Consider the following 23,189-nt stretch of genomic DNA (forward strand, 5'->3'; position numbering starts at 1 on the left):
GCTATTTTTCTTTACCAGTGTTAGGGTAGGTGTGTGTGATCCAGTGACCTAGATAAACCCCTCGTACTCCTCACAGTAGTCTTTCAGATCACTTGTGAATGATTTGAGGAAATGGGATTTGCTATTGCCTCTGTGCCTCAGTGTCTGTGCAAGTATGCTACTGAAGCATATTTTCAGTTTTTCTCCATAAATAGGTTTTACATATGTGCTGTTTGGATTCTGAGATTGTCATGCTGGTATTCATGCTGAGCATCTCAGCGTGGGTACAGAGGAAGTCTCGTCTCCACTTTTCAGACCTGTATCTGGTTGAAAGTAGAACACTGTGTGCTCTACAGCTTGGAATTCTAACAGCATAGTTCTTTCTCTTCCTTGATATCTTCTGATTCAAAGCGTTCTGACAAACTGTCTGGCTGTACTGAACAATATGTTCAACCCAGTAAGCACTCGAGACACCCGCTCAATATGAAATGCGCCTGCAAAGCTCAATCATACTGCATCTAATGTTCATTCTTTGTACAGATTCTTGGCGCTATTGACAAAAATTCAACCAAAACCAGGAAAGTATGTTCGTTTTCACATATTCTTGAGACTGGTGGTTGGGTTCCTGGACTGCACAATAGCTCAAAAACAGCTTGAACACTGGACCAATGACCTCAGGTCTAGGAAGAAAAAACTAAAATAATAAATGTGTTTATAAGTAGTAGAAAAGCTTACAAGGCTCACCCTGTCTCCAAGAAAATGTGAGTTGCCACAGCCATCTGTGACCCTACTCTTTGGCTGGAAAGAGTGACGTTTATCAGAATGACACCAAACAATTGTGGCCATTTGACCATGAAAGAGGGCAATTATCGCTTTCCTCTGAGATGTACGCTGCCCTGTGATGCAGCGTGAGCAGCAGCTTGAAATGATATGGTGGCTTCACAAGCTAGCTTTCTCCTTTCCTTTGGTAGCTGTCAAATGGTAGTGATGAGCTAGCTAGTAGGTGTGTCAGGTTTGATAGAACTTGTGGTCCTGGACTGGAACACTGGGGCACATTACCTAGTTAAACATATGGCGATTAAAAACCAAGAAGCTAACTAGACTTGAATAACATCTTTTCTTGTAGTAAGGTGCATGTGTGGATGCTAGTAGAGTTCAGAGAACACCATGGCTAATAGCCGAAAAGTTCAAGGGCGCTAACACATCAACACCCCTCCCGCTAAGACATTTGGGTGCTTGAGTACTCTCAGAACTAGCTCTTCTGCAGGTCAGTATGCACTCCGAAAGAGGAAAGGCAGGAATGTGAGCGCTGAAGACCAGCAGATTCAGTTCACAGCTGAGGAATATCGCTTTGACAGCAGCTCACCACTCCGAGGCTCTTCCTTTCTTCTTGGCTGGGTTTTGGCAGTTGCTTCTTTTCTCTCTTCTTTCGCTCTGCCATTCTCGTCTTCTTTCTAATCTCTTCACCCTGCACTTTTCATATTCCTTTCCCTGTCTTCCTCTCTCTTTTTCTTTCCTCAGTAGATGGAGGTGTGGCTCACATCCACAGCTCCAGCTGACGTGTTAATGTCGCGCCTCATGCGATAATGAATCCGTAGGTGTATTTTATGCCACTTTTGGAACAACTCTGCTTCTGCCTCCCTCTGTTTACACACTGTCGAGACAGAATCGGCTCCTGCTACACAAAATCAGCTCCATCTTCCAGGGAGATCCTGAATAGTTGTGTTTATTTTGCTTTTTATAACGGTCAGGGGTGAATGGTATGAAAAGTTTGTGGTGTGATGACCACAGTGCTATGAAATCCCAGTACAACAGTGCTCAGGATATCAGGATATCTGCTTCCTGTTTTCAACATGGCATATAACACTAGGGTGACTCATTGGTATTTAGGATATTCTGCTTAAGAGACGGGTGGTTTCCCGAGGTACCGTTTCTGGGCTGACTAGCAAGATTCTGTTTGTTATTATGGATTGTTTCCCTCTGTCATCAAACTTGCCCTGTAAATTTATCAAAAAAAAAAAATTTCAACAGTTTGTCCTGTTGCCAAGTGCATTTCTCAATTTGGATAGTTTAGTGTATAGGTATGTTTTCATCCATATCATGATTATTTCATGTTTGCTTGTCAGTGTCGTAGCGGGTAGCGGGTACTATTTGCTTCCTCAAAGCTCCAGGGTCAGTGGTTCAATCCTGAGCTAAAGTTACTGTCTGTGCAGTTTCATATGTTCTCTGGGTTCTCTGGTTTCCTCCCACCTCCCAAAAACATGCAGGTACGTGGATTAGTGATACTAAATTGTCCCTAAATTGTGAATGAGTGTGTGAATATGAGTGTGTATGGTGCCTTATGAGGGTTTGGGTGATTCCTGCCTAACATTCAGTGTTCCCGGGATAGGCTCTGGATCCACTGCTACATTAGGAGAAAAGCATCACGTTATAATGAAAAAAGCATCACGTTATAATGAGAAAATCATCACGTTATTACGAGAAAAGCATCATGTTATTACCAGAAAATGACAAATGGCTCAGTTGACAGAATTTGACAAACATGAAGCAAAATTTTGACTAATTCTGTCAACTGCGCTATTTTTCATTTTCTTGTAATAACATGAAGCTTTTCTCGTAAAAATAAGATGCTTTTTCTTGTAATAACGAGATGCTGATGGAGATTTTTTTTTCCTGCATACCAGGAAATGAAATAAATCTTCCTTGAAAATCATATAATGAAATGCAGCTTAAAGGATGCCATTTTGACTCGCAGCAGCACTGCATCCCAGCTTTGTACTAGATGCTGATAGCGTCTCCAGCAAATGTTTCTGATCTTTCTGGAATCTGATGAAATATTATTAGGTAGATATTATAATCACTTGTTCCCTGATTTGGGAACTATTTGGAAACATAGTTTGCTAGCTTACTTAGAAAGCTTTCCGGAACGTTCCACAGGATGCCTGGTTCAGACTGATTATCAAGTGTGAGTACTCGAGTGATATAGCGGAGGTTGAGTAACTATAAAAGTTGAGCAGTTGAATAACGTTATGTTCAAATTGCTGTTTGTTGGTAAGACATTTCTGACACTTTGTTTTTTCCCCTCCTACAGAAATCTATTCAGCATAAAGCCTTTAGGAGATGGGAGTTGGGTTTCGAGGTGAGAGGTTCGAAGTGCGACGTGACTCTCCACTGAGACTCCCCGCTCATCACCAATGGTGAGTTTGAGTTTGGCAAATTTTTGCTAATTTTACCTAATGTTCTTAGACCAGCTAATTCCAAACTGAGCTGCTACTCTGTGAGGGTGAAGGCTAATACCTTGCATGAACCTTATAGTTGGAAGAAAGTGCTAGCTGATCTATTCTGTATGCATGAGCTAATCGATACTTGTGATTGGCTAGTGTCACTCTGATCAACAGAGGAGAAAGGAAAGCCATCTTTCCCACTCACAGAGCAGGGTGAATTATACTGCTTTGTTTCTGAACGGTTGAGAATACAAAATTGCAACAAAATTGCAATCAACAATTGCAAAATTGTAATCCCCTGGGGATTATTGAGCCACACAAGCAGGTGTACAAGCTCAGGTTGACGATGCTACTAAAATTACACTGAGAAATAGTGGTTTGTTTTATGCTAGCGCCTCTGTCCAAACTGTTGGTCTGAAATTAAGTCACATGAAGGTTCGAGGTTTATAGTGGACCTCAGTTAACGAGAACTTGACCTCGTTAACGTGGAAAGAAGTAGTAAAACTGTGAGGAGACGATGACGTGTCTGTTTGAGTTGAATTAAACTCGTAAGTCTAAAGGACAAGAAGGTAAAACTCAAGCTGTAGCAGCTACAAGCACACCAATGCTAAGCTAAGTTTGTAATTTAGAGGAAAAAAATTGTGTTATTTAGATGGCTAGATGGAAAAGTTTTAACATCACCACTGGCTTTAGCACAAAGCTGTTTGAGTATGTAGCTAGCTTCGTTTTCACCTCAGATATGACTATTTCTGTTTTGTTTTTTGTTTTTTTTTGTCTTCTCTCATGGGACACTTGGGCAACATTTTTTCTATGTGAATTGCTGACTTATCTGAATCAGATTGTTACAGGTTTCTGTTCTTCAAAGTCCTCAGAAGGAGTTGTATTGTTAGCAAATTAAACTACCTTAATACCACAGCACTGTTGAATTCTGGATCCTGATTGGTCAGAAGGTGCTGACTACTTTTGTAGAACAGCAGCTCTGACAGTAGTGCAGCTGCAAATCACAGGTTAATATTAATGTGCTTGTTCTAATACGTTATGGTTTCTATAGTAACAGCTCATTCACAGGGTCTTGTGCGGCGGACACGTCACATAAACGGATTAAAAAATGTTCGTAATTGTTTATCGATATAAAGTTTTTTGTAAGGAGATGTTTATTTAACATGGAAAGAGTGGAAGGAGTCTCCAGTGTAAGCGAAGAACTGAATGATCCCGTTTGGAATGATCAGGATTAGTAAATCTGGCATATGGCATCTTATCTTGGATTTGTTAGATGATGTATGAAGGACAGGGTTCTGATTATAGCCTCCATAACAACAAAATCAAATGAAGTGTACAAGCGTACAGTATGTAATTTTCCACTGTGCAGTGGAAATCTTTCACTTGGACACAAAGCCTTCAGTACAGTAGGATATTTAGCTAAGCCACAAGAAGCTGGTTTGTTAGATGGTCACCCGGTGATTTTGGAGATGAACAGTAACAGAATAAACTGTAATCGTGGCCGTACTTTGTGCCTCAGAGGGCGGCAGGATTGCTCTTGCATGTGGCATGACCCGTTCATGCCCTTTCCGTACTTGTCCAAGCTCATTGGCTTGAATATTTTGTGCCATGTAAATCATCTGGATTCCATAAAATCCACAGGGTCAGTTTTAAGCGGCGCGCAGTTCCGCACGGTTCATTCCTGTTCGTTTGGCGCAGAACCAGCCGTCCCTCGAAGGAGCTCCATTCCACACAGTTCATTCTGAGTGCAGCCATCAAACGCTGACGGTTCCTGAGACGGAGGAAATTTGGGATACGGTGGATCTGTCAGATAGCCACAGGGTGTCTGATTCACTTCCCCCAGTTTCTACACTCACAATGATTAGTTTCTACTTACTTCTGGTTTTTTTATGATTCGCATTTCACTTGGTTCTGCTTACAGCAAAATGATGATGAAGATGAAGGTATAAGTGTCATTTCAGATCCATTTTAACTCTGGATAAGCTTTACTGTCACGAAGAAAGCAGTGAAATTATCGTGGCAGCTGGCTCACTAACAGAGGTGTCAACATTTACAGTTTTGCTGGAATTTCTGACCCCTCGTCATAGCGGAGACACCTGAAATCTACACCTTTATGCTTTTTTCAAATAAAACAGACAAATAAAGTTTGCACAGTGGAACAGATTATTCACGGAAAGGACGCAGTATGTGTGAGACACTCATGTGTTTCTGGTAGCTTTCCTTTTTTTTTGTAGTGGACTTTATCTAGGTGAACTTTGCCCTGTGAATTCACGAGCACGACTGTGGTCTGTTTGTTTGGTTAGATATACTCAGAGTTTTATATTAGTAATTTGTATATTCGACTAAGCGATAATGACATCCCCTTTTCATATCTCAGTTCCTCTTAAAGGTTCTTCCTCCAAATGCAGAACTAAATCAGGCTAAAATCAAACTAAATCGCTCCATCACTAAAATATGACGAGACGAAAACATTTAGCTATGCACTTCCCTGTCGGCTGCTTCTTCCTGCTCAGGGTGAGGAAGAAGTCTTCATTAGTCACATATACAGTACAGCACAGTGAAACTTTTTTTTTTTTTTTGCATATCCATGATACAGCTCCTGGAGCGGTGACGGTTAAAGGCTTTTCTCTAGGGCCCATCAGTGGCAGCTTGGCAGTGCAGGGGCTTGAACCCCTGAACTTCTGATCAGTAACCCAGAGCCTTAACCACTGAGCCACCATTGAGGTGGTGTTTGGTGATTGGTGTTTGTTTCTACCAATCAGGAGTGATCATGGCACCCAATATGTGGACATGTGTGATTAGTAGCAAGTTTTCCTCAGCCTCGGTTATCTTCTTCTCTTTTCTTTCAGTGAAGCTGTTTTGTTTTTAATGACTGTTGTTGAAACAATTTGAGGTTAAAAATTGAAATTGAAGGTCAAGTGCTTGTACCGTGAAACAGTTCAAGACGTTTGGCTAAGGAAAGCGTGTTTTGCATTTTGTTTCCTGTGTGTTTTAATCCCGCCCCTAATTGTATAAGTATGAACATCTGTAGAAACTTCAGCCGAATGCTTTTAATGAGCTCGTTTTGCTGTGTAGTACTGTCATACGCGGGCTGTACTCTGCAGTGAGCCAGTTTTAGCCTGTGTTGCTCATTACTTTGCTGAAGTGGGGGTCATAGTTCAACATTCACGGTGACTCACTGTGAACTCTCTGATTTTTTTTTTTAAAAATCTCTACATAGTGATTTCTGTTAAGGCCTCACGTCCTGTCTGTCGATGATATGACCGTGAGTCTGTGATGCTGTGTTTTCTTTTCCTTTTTTCTTTTTCTTTTTTTTTTAAATAAAGTGTCAGTAGTGTAGCAACAACAGGAAGTGTGACACAAAGCCTTGGACACTGTTGACGACGGTAGAAACAGGAGCACAGCCAGGGATTATGGGGGATTATTTCCTTTTGATCTGCTCCAAAACAGGATGACTGTGATGAGGAATGAGAAAAGAATCAAGGCTGCTACATTACTGTACCCTTTTTTTTCCCCTTTTTTTCGCCTTGGTTTCCAGGTGAAGATTGTGTTTTCTGTCACAATGGAATAAATGGAAAGAAGCAGGAAAGATTTGTGAGATTTGAAATGCTGAGGCTAGCGGCTTGCTAAATTGTGCCTTATTTAATCTTTTTTTCTGTTTGTGTTTCACTTCACACTTGGGCTTTTGAGACTTTTAGGGACTGGATGGAATTGGATATCGGCGATGTCTAACTTAAACAGCACTAATCTTTGAGAGACGATGATATCACTCATTTTGGAAACAGATGGAGAACTAGAGAGGTGAAATTTGAAACAGCTTGTGAAGTTGGCTAATATTACTCAATTCCTGTCCCACAAATAAGAAAAGAAACAGCAGCGCACTCAAACGTCTCTGGATTATGAATCTAGTGAGTAACATTAGGCTACAGATAAATTAGCGAAGACAGCTTAAATAAATACATTATGAAGTGTTTGCATATAAAAAAAGTACAAGTAGGCTGTATTATAAACTCAGTTATTTACGAATCATTCAGAACTCGAATCAAAAGTTTGAAGTGGAACTCATTGGTCATTAAAGTACAACAACACAGAAACACTTTATTTGCTAGCCGTGTTCTTCCTCATTGGCTTTTTCCATCCACAGGAAAACAGCGTACACTAAAAACACGTCTTTTTAAATCCGCACTCTGAAGTGGATAAATCCTAAAACACCGTTTCAGAGTTGTAGTGTAGATGAAGAAAAACACATCCTTGTGACGGATGGATGGAAAACTGATGTATGATTGTCATGTGATCTATACAATTCCAAGATGGCGGAACTTCCTGAGGTGCCATTTTCTGAATACAGTATTTCCTGTTTGACTGACTATATATATGTTTTTTTTTTTTTTTTTATTATTATTTTTTTTTAAGTGTTTCATGGTCATGTTGCCTATGGTGGAAATTTTGCATAAAGGTCATGGGTCTTATATTTAGTTTGCAAAACAGCATGCTCTCATTAAAAAAAAAAAATAGCAACACAACCAAACAGTGGGACTGGAGGATCATTGCATAACGTTTTTTTTTTTTTGGTCATGTGCCAGGGCTTCGTGGGGGTGGGGACTTCTGTGGGCGGGGCCGTCCATGCATGCATGCTCCGCCCTCCAGCTGATGCACTGCTACATTTAGATGCTGTATGAACATGAACATGAACATGCTCCTCATTGTACTCCATTCTGATGGAGGATGAGTTTAATGTTGTAACAATTAAGAAATACATGATTATAAACAGCTGTAAATAAGTGCCACGCTGATGATTATGGAAACAGTACTGAATAGTGTTACTTTACATCACAGTTCTCCCTGATGTTCTTGTACAGCAATAAATCCACACAAATAAATCACTAAGATTTTCCAGTTTAATTATTTCCATGTTCCCAGTACTATCTTGTGCTGATCCTCGTGCTGTGATGTTTCTGAGGAAACTCTAAACCTTTATGATAGCTTTAATGGTAAGCTAATGGTTAATAGCCTTTGCTAATGCCGTCTCTTGGTAGCCTCCGCTTGCAGACTTGCTGCCATGTGTTCTCTAAAGACACTTAACGACGTGGAACGGTTTACCACAACTCCAGGTTTTGTTTTTTTTTTGGAAGCCCAACACTTCTCAGCTGCTCGTCTATGACATGCGCTGAAGTCATAAAGCTACACCAAGCTGTTTAAGTCACGACATCTGTTTCAACTGTGCTGCTTCTTAATCGCCTCCATATTTTTCGGAGATCTGTCGACGTGAGCCATTACAGCTATTAGAGAAAAACGATCACAGTGTTTCTCTCTGATTGCATAGAGCTCGTTTTGCTTTCCTCATGCTGATTTATCTACAACAGCGCTTTATAACAGATGGATCATATCGACAAGTTAATCAATGTATTATTATTTATATATAATAAAAACCCCTGGCATGTGGATCAATGAGCGTCGCTGATGATGTTTAATCAAGCTCAAATTCAGATCTGTTTCAGTTCACGGACATAAAGAGAGAACATGCAGGAGGACTCGGGTATCAGACTGCTTTAATTAAGCAATAAATCACACCACGTTGTGCTGTTGTAGGAAAATAACCAGCGTGATATGCTGGGTTACTGTTACCACCTCGAACTTGTTTCTTTTCCCCCATAACAGCACATGTGCTCAAAGTACATGTTCTAAACTTTTTTTCTTTATCTTGAAGTTCGTAAAACAGCTAAACTCAGCTTTACCTCTGAATGTTACAAAGCGCTGACACTGGAGACTCCTTCCATAAACGTCAAATACACATCTCCTCACAGACAATTTCACCACATCATAATGATTTAATCATTAACTTAGCTAAGCTACCATGCCTAGCTAATAAATAAATAGCTACTAGAGCAGAGGGAACATTAGCTAAACTACGTAGCTGGGACTCATTAGCACAGAGCTGTTTATGAAGCTGGCTAGTTTAACTGATCTTGTGCTGTTTGTTTGTTTTTACTGGGTTTTTGTTTTTTTTTTGCAAATCATTGTATATTGTGGCCGATTTGTGGTAATTTATTCTTCTTTTTAACCCTGACTAGCGATAGGTATTTCTGAAAATGTAATAAAGATGAAAATGTAAACTTCCATGTTTTTAAACGAGCTACTAAAAAGGGGAAAGTTGTTGCGTTAGGTAAATATGGCTTAAAAAGGTCAATTAGCTAATTATTTTAATTGCAGAATATTCCGAAAGATTTCGATTTCTAATTTGTGAATTGATATGTAATTCCAGGTCACAGGTTGGAGATCTTTGAGACTTCTTCCTCAGCAGGAGCTAGCATTCAGGAAGACTCATTATGTCTGTAAGTGGCAGTGATGTTTTTACGGAAGAGCGGATTTGTTTGTCCGGTAGTTAGCGAGCGAGGAGGTGCGAGTGGGTGATTTCTCTGTGGGGGTCTACGGCGTGCTGGCTTGTCGTGGTGGTCTTGTGCCAGCTTCCTGCAGCATGTCTTCCTTGGCAGAGCTCCAAGCTTAATGGGGGCTCCTGCTCTGAGAAAGGTTAATGCTCACACACACTGGAGTTGACATGATTAGTTGGACCTCAGCTAGTTCCCCTGCTTAGCGACCTCTCTGTAGGACACGGGGACTTTTTAGCTGCACTGCAGCTCTCTAACACGTAAGTGATGATAATGAGCTCCAGGGCTGCAGGTTTATGACCGACTCCATTAAAATGATAGACACACAATTGTAGTGTGGTGTAATGATGCTACGGGAAACATCTCCTTGTGTTGTGTGAAGAGCTGTGTGTGTCTGAGTGTCTGAGTGTGTGTGTGTCTGTGTCTGAGTGTGTGTGTGTGTGTGTGTATATACACTATAGTCAAGATATTATCTGTGTAAATTCTTTCATTTATATTAGCTTTTTTGAGGCAATTAATAATAAATGTGTGTATGTATATACAGGCCACGCCTCCTTCATTCTTACTGACAGATATAGAAGCCACGCCTCCTTCATTGTTACTGACAGGGACAGAGGCCACGCCTACTGCACTGATTCTGACAGAAACAGAGGTCGCACCTCATGAGAGTCACTGGCTCTGACAGGTACAAAGGCCACACCTCCTTTAGTGATTCTGATGGATACAGAGGCCACGCCTCCTTTAGTGATTCTGATGGATACGGAGGCCACAGTTCCTTCATTGTTGCTGACAGATACAGAGGCCACGCCTCCTTTACAAAGTCTGACAGGTACAAATGCAATGCCTCCTTCACTGATTCTGACAGAAAGAGAGGCCACACCTCCTTCACTTTTACTGACAGGTACAGAGGTCATGGTATAGATGCATCTGTAATTAAGACTATAAGGTGCATGAGGTCTTCATGGGTCCTAGCAGGAGCTAGATTTGTCACTTCACTGGAAATAAAACACAATTCCTGGGTGGGGATTTTGTGTTGTTTGATTCGACTTTGTCGAACTCTGTTACTCCGCCCCCTTTGCCTCCTACACTTCTGAATAGCCATGGGGTTTTTCTGAGAAGTCATGAACCAGCCTTCATGCGCACACATCAGACATTGTGTCAGTGAACAAGACAAAAACCTACCACATAAATGGCAACTATTTACAGCCCATTTCTGCATGAAGGGTCACGTATTTGTGGTCAAACTATTGTGAAACAGCTGCTAATTTCCTGCTAGCCATGAAAAGAACAAAATGATCTGAAAGAACACTTTGAACAAAAGTGAGAAAATGTCTACTGGCTCTCACAGATACGTAATGCCTCAGAGTGTGTGTGTGTTTGTGTGTGTGTGTGTGTGTGTGTGTGTAAGTACTACGTAGACACGTTTATGGAAATTTACTAAATGATTTGACTCTTATCTTTTGCGGAGTTAAACGCTGGACTCCTGAGCTAGCAGGAGACATGACAGAGTCGCTTCCACAGCCGGGCTTTTACAGACGACTCGTTCCTGACGCCGCGAGCATTCACGCATCTGAAATCCGGTCGCCAGGCAACAGTTGCTATGGCAACCCCGGGGCGTGTGTTCTCATACAGCTCTATGTGTCAGTGTGTGACCTGCTTGTTAACCCGCTTCTTTCTTTAACCGTGTTTTTCATTTAATGAGCAGCGATGGATTAAAGCAGGAGGCCTCGTAATCCCCACTGATGTTTATGTTCCTTTCCTTTTTTATGTTTTGTGAGAGGGAGGATAGAAATTCACCCTGAATGAGCCGCATGTTAAGTTTTAGAATTAATGTGACTTTCAAAGACTTGGTTTCTAATCTTTTGTCAGGTGATTTTTTTTGGTTTGATTAACAGTCTGCTGATAATAATTAACCCTCGCTTCATCTCTACCTAAAGGGAGTGATGCAGCAGCACTTTAGTCCTTTAGTCTGTCCAGCTCTCTCTCCTCCTCATCTGTACTCTCTGCTCAAACAGATCAGCTTCCAAAGCTCCAACTTTCACGCTAATACCTCCATCAGTGCCAACTAACTAGATCGCTGACTAGCTGAGCCGAGTCCCTGCTGTAACTCACCACAAGTGCGTCATCTAGCTGCATTGCATTCTGGGACATTGAGTCCAGCGTTTGCACCAATGTCTCCACTGGCTCAGTGGTTGATGAGTTTCCTGCTGTTGTATCTCTGTCAGTTTCTGATGAACAGATGAAGGAATAACTGTATTAGTGTGAGGAAATAGAGATGAATTGACTTGTTATTTCTCCACAGTCTCACCAGCATCCTCTCCTTCCTCTCTCATTGCGATAAATGAAGCAAACTGGAAACTGTTTATGGTATTGACCGTTTTAAACGCAGATCACGTTGCAGGTTGATGATGAATCTGAATGCTCACTATACGTTATTAAATTTCTTTCTGCAGCAGGACTTGTTCTGAGTAGGAGCTAGAGGTATAGCCCGCTGCAAGGGTTCTCAAACTTTTTTGTTTAACTGTAAAATAAATTCCACAGACTCCTGAGTATAGATTTATTTCATGAACATTATTTAGATTATTCAAATAATATAGAGTTTTCTATTCCTGAACTTTCTGCTGTTGAACATATTAACAGATTTTGATTCTTGGACCCCTAAATCTAATAAATTTGATAATGTGGCTTGTGATTTCAAAGAAAATCAAGGACCCCCTGGATATGCTTCACGGACCCCTGGGGGTCCCCAGACTCTACTCTGAGAACCACTGGCTTACAGGACGGCTTTTATTAGGACCTTAAAGTAATATTTGCTGTAATGTTAATAAAATATCATTAGCATTAACAGCAGTGGTCATAGGAGTCTTTGCTGTGCAAACAGAAGTGATGATGATGGTCATCATCATCATCAAATATAGCAGTTTTCATACGTTTAACATTGAAGTCAAAGTGCTTTACAGTGTTAAGTTAAAAAACAGCAAAATGAAGAAACAAAAAGTAGTCAAAAAATTACAAAAATAATTTTAAAAAATAAGAAAATGCAACAAAATAATAGCAAAATAAACAAAAAGTGGTCAAAAATAAAATATTAAAAATAGGCCAATAAAATTCGTACCAGTAAACATATGGCAAAAGCTAGTCAGATAAAAGCTAGTCAGTTAAAAGCTAGTCAGATAAAAGCTAGTCAGATAAAAGCTAGTCAGATGAAAATATGGCAAAAGCTAGTCAGTTAAAAGCTAGTCAGTTAAAAGCTAGTCGGATAAAAGCTAGTCAGATAAAAGCTAGTCAGATGAAAATATGACAAAAGCTAGTCAGTTAAAAGCTAGTCAGATAAAAGCTAGTCAGATGCTAATGTGTTCAGTGAAACAGTTCTTACAATTATGTGTTATTACTGTTGTAAACCGTTACTCTCTCAGCATTTCAACAGAAAATATTAAATATATCTTTCACAGATCTTTGATTACGTAATGAGAGAGAGAGAGAGAGAGAGAGAGAGCGCGAGAGAGAGAGAGAGAGAGAGAGAGAGAGATACGCACCCCTACAAACTTCCAGCATGAACTTCATCTCATTCCATTCACAAGTGCTTCCGTGTCTGGAATGATGTCGTGTTTTCCTTTTCTTACCCTGCACATGTGCAGTCAGAGACAGATCGAGTAGTGCTATGAGCGTGAATATTTCACACACACACACACACACACACACAAAGGTCAGATGTCACTTTCCAGTACGCTCCACTTGAGGCCTGGCTCCTGGGTCACAGCTTTCCTGCTGCCACAAACACCAGATTTTTTTAAAAGACGGAAAATTCTCTTTAACGTGGTTCCTGTTTTGTCGGCGCTTTTAAGTTTTTAATGGAAGCGTTTTAAGCGGCGTATCCTGTGTGGATCTGGCTGCTCATTTGTTCAGCCTCATGGAAAGCAGACGTGTGTTTGATGTGTTTATCCCACAGTGCTGTTGAATGCTGGATTATGATTGGTCAGAAGGTGTTGATTAATTTTCTATAACAGCAGCTCTGACAGTAGTGCAGCTGCACATCATAGGTTTATATTAATGCTGTAGATTGAAGTTTTCGGATGCCTTCAGGACAGAGGAGTTGTGTTGTTTTTGTCTCATTAATTTCGTGAGAGAGGAGGAAGAGAGGCCGGTGAGGGAACGACTGTGTCTAGCTGCTATAACGTAAGTGAGAACAGGAACTAACTTGTTTCACGAACATTCAGAGTAAATACAAATGAAAACAAAATTGTCAAATAATACAAAATTTAAGCTTTGGCAATTTGCTGTGGTCAAAGAGGTATAAAAGACACACTCCTGATTGTTTTAAATATTTTTAACTGCAGTTTTTTGTGACAGTTTTTAGAGATGTGACAATAATGTATTGAGAATAAAGCCATAAAAAATATGAGAAATTTACAAACAAAACCAACGTGTGTTTGTCTCAGTGCTTTTCTCAAAGCCGTTTGAGGAAGTGTGCGTGATTTTGTTAGGCAAATCACCTAAATCACTCAAGTCTGAGTGTCGTATGTTGTAATGTAAGACATGAGAGAGCACCACAGATTATCTGCGATGGAACACCTTCTTTAAAAATGTTTTTAACATCTTCTTGTAGTCAAATCATAATGATTCAAAAGTATTCAAATCCTCTTTAAGTAAGGAATAAAACACTGCATGTGGTGCCTGTTTTGGGAAAATAATCAGTAATGGGGTGGTGTAATGAAGCATAGTTATTGTTACTATCGTGCAGTTGATGAGTTTCCTATAACAGCATGTCCTGAAGTGTTTTATTCCTTTTATACCACAGTGTTAACCAACAATTACAAATTTGTATTTATTACCAATTCTGACCAATCAGATTTGAGAATTTAACAGCGCTGTAGTATAGACCACATTACCACATTAGTGTCTCTTATGACCGTGATAGTAAAATGTGATAGTTAGTCGTAATACACTGCCTCGTCGACGCTATAGTGTAGCTTGCTAAGCCTCTTGCTAACACGGATAGCTAGCAATGTTGTTAGTAAATTGGACCAAAGTAAAACAATGGATTTCGCAGAATATCATAAACACTTTGTACAAAAAAAAACCAAACTACACATTAATTCCAGAACAAATAAAAAAAAAGGCAAAGCATTCGCAAAGATTCGTGAGATTAGTATTTCATTTTTTAAAGAAAATTGAATAAAATAAATAGTACTAGCAGTGGGGTGATATAACAGCAATATCATATCACGATTGTTATGAGACGTTTCTCTGATACACTATATGTATCATAATATTTAGGTTTGTTAACAAACTGCCTGCAGTACAGTGGTGTTACCGTTTCAATTTTTAATGTGTTTTCAAATTAACTAAATTACAGTTTTAAAACATTTATATGTCCATAACAAATTATTTAAAAATGTTTTTTTGTATTTAAGAAAAATAACATTTTTATTTATAAAAACTTAACAATGAAGAGAGAAAAAAAGAGAAAAAAAGTACAAATCTTTTTTTAAAAAATCACATCAGCTACTTCCAGTTTGTTTCATTATTTAGAAAATATTCTTTTTTTTATCATGATATCTGCGATATCTCAGAAAAGCGTACTGTAATACAGTTAAGACGATATCGATATTACGTCATCATATCTCCCAGCCTTACACAGTACTGTGGAAGGTTTGTTTTTTTTTCCTTTTACACGAGGAAGCATTTTAGCTGTGTAGCATGTTAAGCAACAATTTGCAATTTGCAAAATTGTGGTTGTCATGGCAACATTACATTTTGACAGTATATTTTGGCTGCTTGTAAATAAACCAGTAAAAATATAATGATGTAAATAATGAGGTTTAAGGTGAAGAGATGATCCAAGGACATTTTCATTTCTTCCTGTGTGTTAAAATACATCAAGTATTTTTGAAAATGTTTATAATGGAGCTTTTGGAGGTGCTGTGTCTTTCAGAAGCGCTGTGTGTGTGTTTGTGTGTGTGTTTGTGTGTGTGTTTGTGTGTATTTGGCTCATTTCTATCAGCGCTCAGCAGATCTTGTTTCATTAACACTTCATTTTCACTTCCTCACGGTGTGTGTGTGTGTGTGTGTACACCAGCATTTATTTGCTTTTAGTCTTTAAGTCGATACGAATTTGTTGCCGAGGTTGTGAGCTTGTGTGTCAGCCTGATTGAGTCCTCATCTGTCTGTCACACGTACACACACACATACACACACACACACACACTCAATAACAAGTCCCTGTTTTCCCCTTTTCAGCTCCATTTTCAGGCGTGTCTCGCTCATTCCTATTTGCATTTGTGTGTTGTGTGTGTGTGTTGTGTGTTTGTCTGTAGGACGCTGTCCCCCTGAGGACGTCCCGTCTAGCCGCCGCTCGTGATTGATTGACAGCTTGTGTGAGTGAGAGGCCTCTCGGGAGTGAAGAGCTATCACGGTTGTTTGTTTAATGCAGGACCTACGCACGTTCGGACCATAAAGAGCCTCATATGTATTCATTACGAGGCCGAGCCTGTCACAGCAACACGGCTTTGATGCTATTACACGGCCAGTGACTGACCGCTCATTAGTCCTAACATTTCTGACGGATGTCTCCATCCACATGCGTCCTTTAAATACAATCAGCACGAATGGGCATGAACAGGGTGTTATCCGTCTGGAATTATAATTGTTTATGCCTGATACACAAGTTCTCAACCTTGGGGTCATGACTGTCAGTAGCGGCTCGTGACAATAGATTTTGGTGTTCCGGGGCGATATTAATAACAGAGTAGCCTCAGAATGAAGCGGACAGTTTCTCACACTTGACTGATGCTACAGGCTAATATCTAGTGATTTTTTTTTTAGAGTAACCCTGTAAGACGCAGTTAAGAGGTGGCAATACAGTCATCCAGTCTAGCAGCTCGTTATGACTGGTTTTAGATGTACATTTGTTGATCGAGTTAATTACCAGGGTTGCCAGGTTTCAGCTGAATTTCCAGCAAAACTACATTTCAAAATCCACACGAAAGACCATCCTGAAAAATCTGGGCATTGGAAAAAGTAGATGCATTTTTCTGCTTTGTCTCTGCCCTTCCTTGGGAAGCTTGGTCACTGTGGTGCGCACGCATTTCTAATGTACATACATTATGCACTCCATAATCCCTCTTTCCCTCTCCCAAGCTTTGTGATATATTTTATGAAAGAAATGGTTCTGTACACCATAGGCACACTGTCTGCAGTGACACTTTGCCTTTGTTTGTGGAAATTTATTCAATTTAATTCCAATTATTTGCTATAAAACAAGATCTCGGAGATCATTTTTTTTTAACTTGCCCAATCTAGTAACACTGTCCTTAACTGTCCTGTCTTCTGCTCCACCCTCGAGCATGGGGCAGCGTGAACCCTGCCCCAGTGGGCCTCTATTAGCCAAGTGCTTTTCCACTAGGTGCGATAAGAACTCTTAGAGATAAATGGGGCAGTGATCACGAGACATTTTTAAAAGATGTTGGATCACTCTTTGATGAACATTTCTTGAATGGCGTGATGAAGCGAAGATACTGTTACCACACTGAAACCCCCCCATTGCTGTTTGCTAGCTCTGGATTTGAGAATTTTCAGACATAGAAATGTCTGTAGAGGTAATTAATAGGAAAGAAACTTCCAGAACTGGGCCTGTCTCGAAAAAAAATAATAAAAGAGGGCACTCGCTGTTCAGCTCTACTTCACGTTTAATTTAGGAAGTCCATTAATTCAGCACTGGGTTAGCTGATCCCGGGTCAGGAGACGACGGAAGATGCTTCAGTTGTTCCACAGCCGAGAATCTGTCGGTGTCTCTGCAGGAGACGGAGGGGAAATGAACTCTCGCTTGGCTGGAGAGACCTCCCCACAGGCACGCTGATGATAGCCATCATCACGCCGACGCTCCTCTCAGGGACGGCAGCTTTAGATTTACTGCGCCTGATTTAATCGCACCGCCATTCCCTCACATTCATTATCAAACAGCTGAACTCAGACGAGATGACTGCATACTAACCAGGCATGAAAGACCAGGGAGCATTTCTGAGCTTATTCATTAAAACGACAGGTACAATTCTGATTGGTCAGAAGGTGTTGATTAATTTTCTATAACAGCAGCAGGTTTATATTAATGCACTCGCTCTAATATGCTTCTATAGTAATAGCTCATTCATGGGGATTTGTACTTCTTTAATATATAAACTGTAATCATTGGCAAATTGCTGTGGTATAAGAAGAACAAACCACTTCGGTATGTGCTGTTCTAGGAAAATAATCATCTTCAGGGTGGTACCAGGAACTCTGCTTCATCACATGGCCCCATTGTTGATTATTTTCCTATAACTGTGCAACACTGAATGTTTTATGCAAGACATGCGTAATGTTAGTGCTCCATGCGTAATTTTATTTACTCTTAGTGTAAGTCTGAGTTCAATCCCCATTGCCTTTGTGTAGTTGCCATCGTCCCTCGTCTCCGGGGGGGGCAGAACGTGGGGGTAGAACTCAAATCTAGGTCAAGGCTGAGAAAATGATGCATCGATTCTGACAACTGTCCATTTACTTCCATTTACGGCTGTTTGTGAAGCTGGAGAGAGGGCTGGTGTGGTGACACACGCTATCCTCTTAGCAAAGTCCTCTTTAAGGGTTCTTCAAAGATTCTTTGGATAAAGGTTAAGAATTTTGTAGCTTCCTAAATGGGTTCCTATAAGGCTTCTGTGTTTACCAGAAGAATTACTAAAGGAATCTACAGTTCTTGCTTTAAACATTTTTCCCCAGTGTACAACCTTAGCAAAAAGGTTTGTCTCTGAGTAGATGGACGTTTAAAGGTTCTGTGTAGAACACTAAATCAGAGGCTTTCTCTTTCAGAAGAGGTACATTCTTAAAAAAAATGAGGTAGTCAAAGATTCTTGGCTTGCTGAATGGGTTCTGCATACAACCGTCCCTTATAGAGAAACACATTGCTCTAGGTTCAACACAATACCTTTAAAAATTCCTCCAGAGGGACAGAGGGACAGTGTCCTCTCAAAACGCTAGAATAGAAGAACTCTTTTGTTTGTCCCTGTGGGCAGAATTTAAGGTACTCTGTAGAGCCGAACATCAGAGGGTAATACCAGGGAAACACTGTATTTTAAGATTCTACAGTAGCTTTAATGGTTCTTCTAAAGAGACTGGTACTTCTGGTAATGGTACTTCTAAAGCTGAAGAACCCTTAAGTGTGCAAGATACATACTTCTCTTCTAAGAGTGTAGAACCTGTGTGTGTTCCATCTAGCATCCTAAAGGTTTGTAAAGTTTGTCCTTGCACATAAAAGTCTATGTAGAACCCAAAAAAGAGGGTTTCCATTTCATAAAAGGTTCCAGATGCATTCTTAGAAAAATAGAATATTTCCTAGGAGTGAAGAAGCCGTTTGCAAAGCTAGAATAGTTAACCACACTAAGAACCATTGAAGAACCCTTTTTTCTATGTTTAGTTAAAATGCTGTAGTTGCAGTAAAGTGCTCCACCAGAGGGACAACTGAAGAACCATGAAGGGTTCTAGATTTTTTTCTAGCACTGTTAGACATCTTAAGTCATTCAGTGGTCAGTGGGAAATGACTTAAGGAGGCTAGTTACGGGTTCTTAGCTTCCTCTGGTGTAGGGTTGTAATTAGAAGCTAGCTACAGAGGGACAACTGAAGAACCATTAAGGGTTCTAGGCTTCTTCTTTCAGTCAGTGCTCCATGGGAAATGACTTGAGAAGGTTACTGTCTGGTTCTCTCTGATTCTACATATAGTTGGCTTCCTAAAAAGGTGTTAGGTTGGAACATTTGTGGAACCTAATAACAATCGGCCGAAGACCCCTTAAGGTTTCTCAAATTTACTTTTTCTTGTACAATTGGCAGCATCTTCAGTCAGTGCTCAGTGGGAAATGACTTAAGGAGGTTCCTGACTGGTTCTTTGTATAGTTAAGTGTTCTTAGCTTCCTAAAAAAAAAAAAGTAGTTTGGAAGCTATTCTGATTAGCAAGTGCTAGCTACAGAGGGACAGCTGAAGACCCCATAAGGGTTCTAGATTTTCTTTTTTTTTAATCTAAGCGTGTAGAGTGAATAATGACTTGAGGATGTCATTGGTTGCTAATTGTTTATATTGTGCATCGGCTAGCTTCTTTTGGTTAGCGCTTAGTCGTGATTAGCATTAGAGGCGACTCTTTACCGTACCTCTCAGAGAGGGCAATTTTTTTGTATGTGAGAACTGTGACAATTATTTACTTACTCCTGGATGTAAATATAAGGTGGCTTTTTTTCCCAGCGCCATCTCTGTCTTTCTCTAGAGAAGAGACACTGAGGGACGTCTCCATGTGTCCCATGTTCCCTCAGGCTTGTTCCTGTCTTGTTGGACATTTGGTTTTATTGTTGGTGTGTTTTATAGCTGAGAAAAAGAAGACAGTAGAAATGCTGCAAGGCTGGAAATGGACGAGTAATTCAGCCAGAACTGATTTTTTTTTTTTTTTAATTTTCCCCACAAGAGCATTGTGGTTTTTCTGACGATTGAAGACTGCTGAGCGAGAAGCACTTTGAGTACTCCAGTTCTTGGCCATGATCACGACAGGAAGTTAAGGAAAGCCAGAGTTATTTTTCGTGTACCATTTTTGATCTCTTTGTCATGAAATCATCTTGTATTTTTGTCTCTGACTCCTTTGTTCTCACGCTGTTTTTCTTCTCGCTAGGTGTTCGCGCCCCTGTGGGGAAGTCATTTCACTCGGAGAGACTCGTATCTGTATCGATGTATTTCAAAGAGCGATACAACTCGGTGCTGTAGTGTACAGAACGGGACGCTGTTTGTTTCTCGTGTGTAGTCTAACGCCCACATGAGTTTATTCATCCGCAAATCCTAAAGACAAGCGTGAGCATGTCGTATTCATGTTTTTAAGGCCTTTCTAAAGGCAGGTTCCACTATTGTCCTCAAAACATTTACACTCTTAATGCTGTTATTCATTCAGACTATACTGCCATTCCAGTATAAATACAGACGGGTGACAGATTAAAGGAAAAACCATCGTAAAGTGTGTTAGTAATGCTTTTAATAAATAACGTTTTGTGGTAAAGCTAATAATATAACTTTTGTAATTGTATCCTAGCTTCATTCCTCAATCCAACATTTGCCGTTATAAAAAGACGTTCGACTAACAGGGTTTTAGCCCGAAAGTATTCTCAAACTATTTGTACTAGATATTTTTTAGTTCTGATCAGAAACAGTAGTAGCTATATAAAGCTTCTAAAGCTAACTAGTGAAACGCAAATTAAATAACAGGTGGGAAAATTCGTTGTTTGGTTTACATGCCATGTGCTCGCTTTCATACTAGCTTCGTTCTCAGATTAGATTAGAATAGCAAAGCAAGCTGATTCTACTAGCTACATACACTCACCAGATGCACCGACGATCTCTGCTACTTCCTTCCAATGTTTATTTTTCCTTGTCACATCTCTAAAAACATTTAATGAGAGGTCGTATATGACAGGAAGGAGTTTTTCTTCCATTTTTGCATCAAACAGAATATGAAATAGAAACTTCTTTAGAAAATAAATGATCGCACGTTGGTTGCTAGTGTGAACGTAGAGCAAGGCTGTCTGCTAAATGCTACAAACATAAATGTATACTTCATCTGGTTGGCCATGTCTGTAGATCACCTCAACAGTGACCTGAATAGTCGTTCATTTATGTTAAACTTTAAATCTCAGAATGTCCATAGAGTTCATACTATTTAGGCTATGATAAAACCTAAGGTCAAGATGTGAGGAATAAAATGGAGGTCTGAAATGAAGGAAGGTTTGTCCTAAACATTTTGGACTGGGCCTGGTCTGGTTCGTTTCTGTTTTCCGGGCAGGAGTCGCTCCTGCTGGCTCTGCTATTCCGACATCCTCTCTTAGTTGAAAGATGTAAGATGGAAAAAAAGCCAGCTGCAACAGCACACATCTAAGCAGTGTGATCAGAATAGCAATTAAATGCTGGCTTGACGTTAATTCGAGGCTTTGTGGGTTCTTATGTTCTCTTTTGATGTGCATTAATGTACATATTTTTCACGTCGAGTTCAAAACGGCGCCGCTTTCCAGGTGTTAATGAAGGAGCAGGATTTCTGCGTCAGCCTGAGAGATGATCAGAGAGAAACCATGCGACTGACCTCAGAGAGACATTCAAGCCGGATGCAAATACGGCAGCAATTCCACGAGGCGATAACGACTGTATTCAAATCCAAAACTCTAATTAATGCGCTGCTTGGTGACAGAATGGGGTTGCCTAGCAACAGCCGATGCAAGGGGCTTTGCAGGAAGTGGTGGAGTTCGAGGTGGTGATGTACTGCAAAGGATAACTGAAACAAAAATCCAAAAAAAGGAAAGGATGCTTTTCTTTTTTTTACATTATGATCCACGACACCTTTAGATATCTCTCTGCTTCCTGCTGTTGAGCGTAGCATGCTAACAGGAGGCACCTATAGCTTAGCTGATATATGGTCTTAAAGCTACATTTGCATTTTTGCGTGAAAGGAGCCACTAACGAGCCAGTCTGTGATCAAGTGTCACGTCTCCTGTTCTCTCTGCTTAATCCAAGACCTTTCCGTTCATCCCGCTTTGTCTGAGCGCTTCCTGCAGCTATCATGCCGAGCAAATTCCTTGCTCGTTCCCTGTTAAACGTTTTTGCAAGGAGGACAGGAGAGCTAACCTTGGGATTAGTCGAGGACGGGGCTGTGAATCAGGCCGAGCCGTGGTAATTTATTGAAAAGGACAGATAAGGTATTCTGCAGTGCAAGCAGTTTGGAGGTTCACACACATACACACACAAACACACACACACACACACACACACACTACCATACATCATCTATGGTTTCAGGACCATGTGCAGAAAAAAAAATAACCACAAATGGCTCACAAATCCTTATTAATAATTCATCAGCAAGACCAAGTGAGACTCGGAGGAATCCGAGCTGCGATGCTGCAGAGAGACTCCACTGCTTTTTAAAGAGCTGCTTGTGTTATTGTCAGTGACCAACTTCCAGGAATTGTCACGGATTCTGAGCAGTGAAGCAAACGTTCATGCCTTGAGGCTTGTTGTAAAATAAAACGGCACCCAGTTTCCTATAGTAAAAAGCCAGACGCTGGATTCAGTTCACTGAACAATACACAATGTTGAGAGTTACCACATCATGAAAGGGGGCGATGACCGCCATGACCCGGGGGCGTGGCTTATTTGATTGACACAACCACCGTTGTCTAATCTGACACTACATAGTGAGAGAATGTGTCATGGTGTTTATTAGAATTTTACAGAAGAAATTGAAATAATTTGCAAATTGTGTTTAATTTGTGTTTATAAAACAGATGCTTATAGTTTCGGGTTCTGAAGCCTGATTGGCCGAGACGCGTTCGAAGCCGTCGTAAATTCCTCAGTCACACAACCTGTGAGCGCATCACAACAACTGAATTCTATATTAATGCTCCGGGTTTTAAACCGATAAATCCATTCCACTTGCGCTGTTGTTCTGTTCATTGAATACATTAATCTTTGCTTGTTATGTTGCTTAGCAACCAGAGCTTACTGTTAACGGACTACATTGTGTAGCGGACAGCGCTGAACTGTGTGTAATCAAGAA

General features: G+C 40.3%; 1 protein-coding gene across 4 annotated transcripts in view; it reads left to right on the forward strand.

Annotated features, from left to right (window-relative positions):
- The window catches only part of tanc2a (tetratricopeptide repeat, ankyrin repeat and coiled-coil containing 2a), a 139,526-nt gene that overhangs the window by 29,654 nt on the left and 86,683 nt on the right, over positions 1 to 23,189 (forward strand). For 3 of the 4 annotated variants that reach the window (XM_053228572.1, XM_053228571.1, XM_053228575.1), the window contains one exon: positions 3,071 to 3,176. The gene's annotated coding sequence lies outside the window, so the exon portion shown is untranslated. Of the gene's footprint in view, positions 1 to 3,070; positions 3,177 to 9,465; positions 9,536 to 23,189 lie in introns of all 4 variants that reach the window. The other variant, XM_053228573.1, reaches the window with a different exon arrangement.

Source organism: Pangasianodon hypophthalmus, chromosome 23 (assembly GCF_027358585.1).
Source record: "Pangasianodon hypophthalmus isolate fPanHyp1 chromosome 23, fPanHyp1.pri, whole genome shotgun sequence".
NCBI lineage: Eukaryota > Metazoa > Chordata > Actinopteri > Siluriformes > Pangasiidae > Pangasianodon > Pangasianodon hypophthalmus.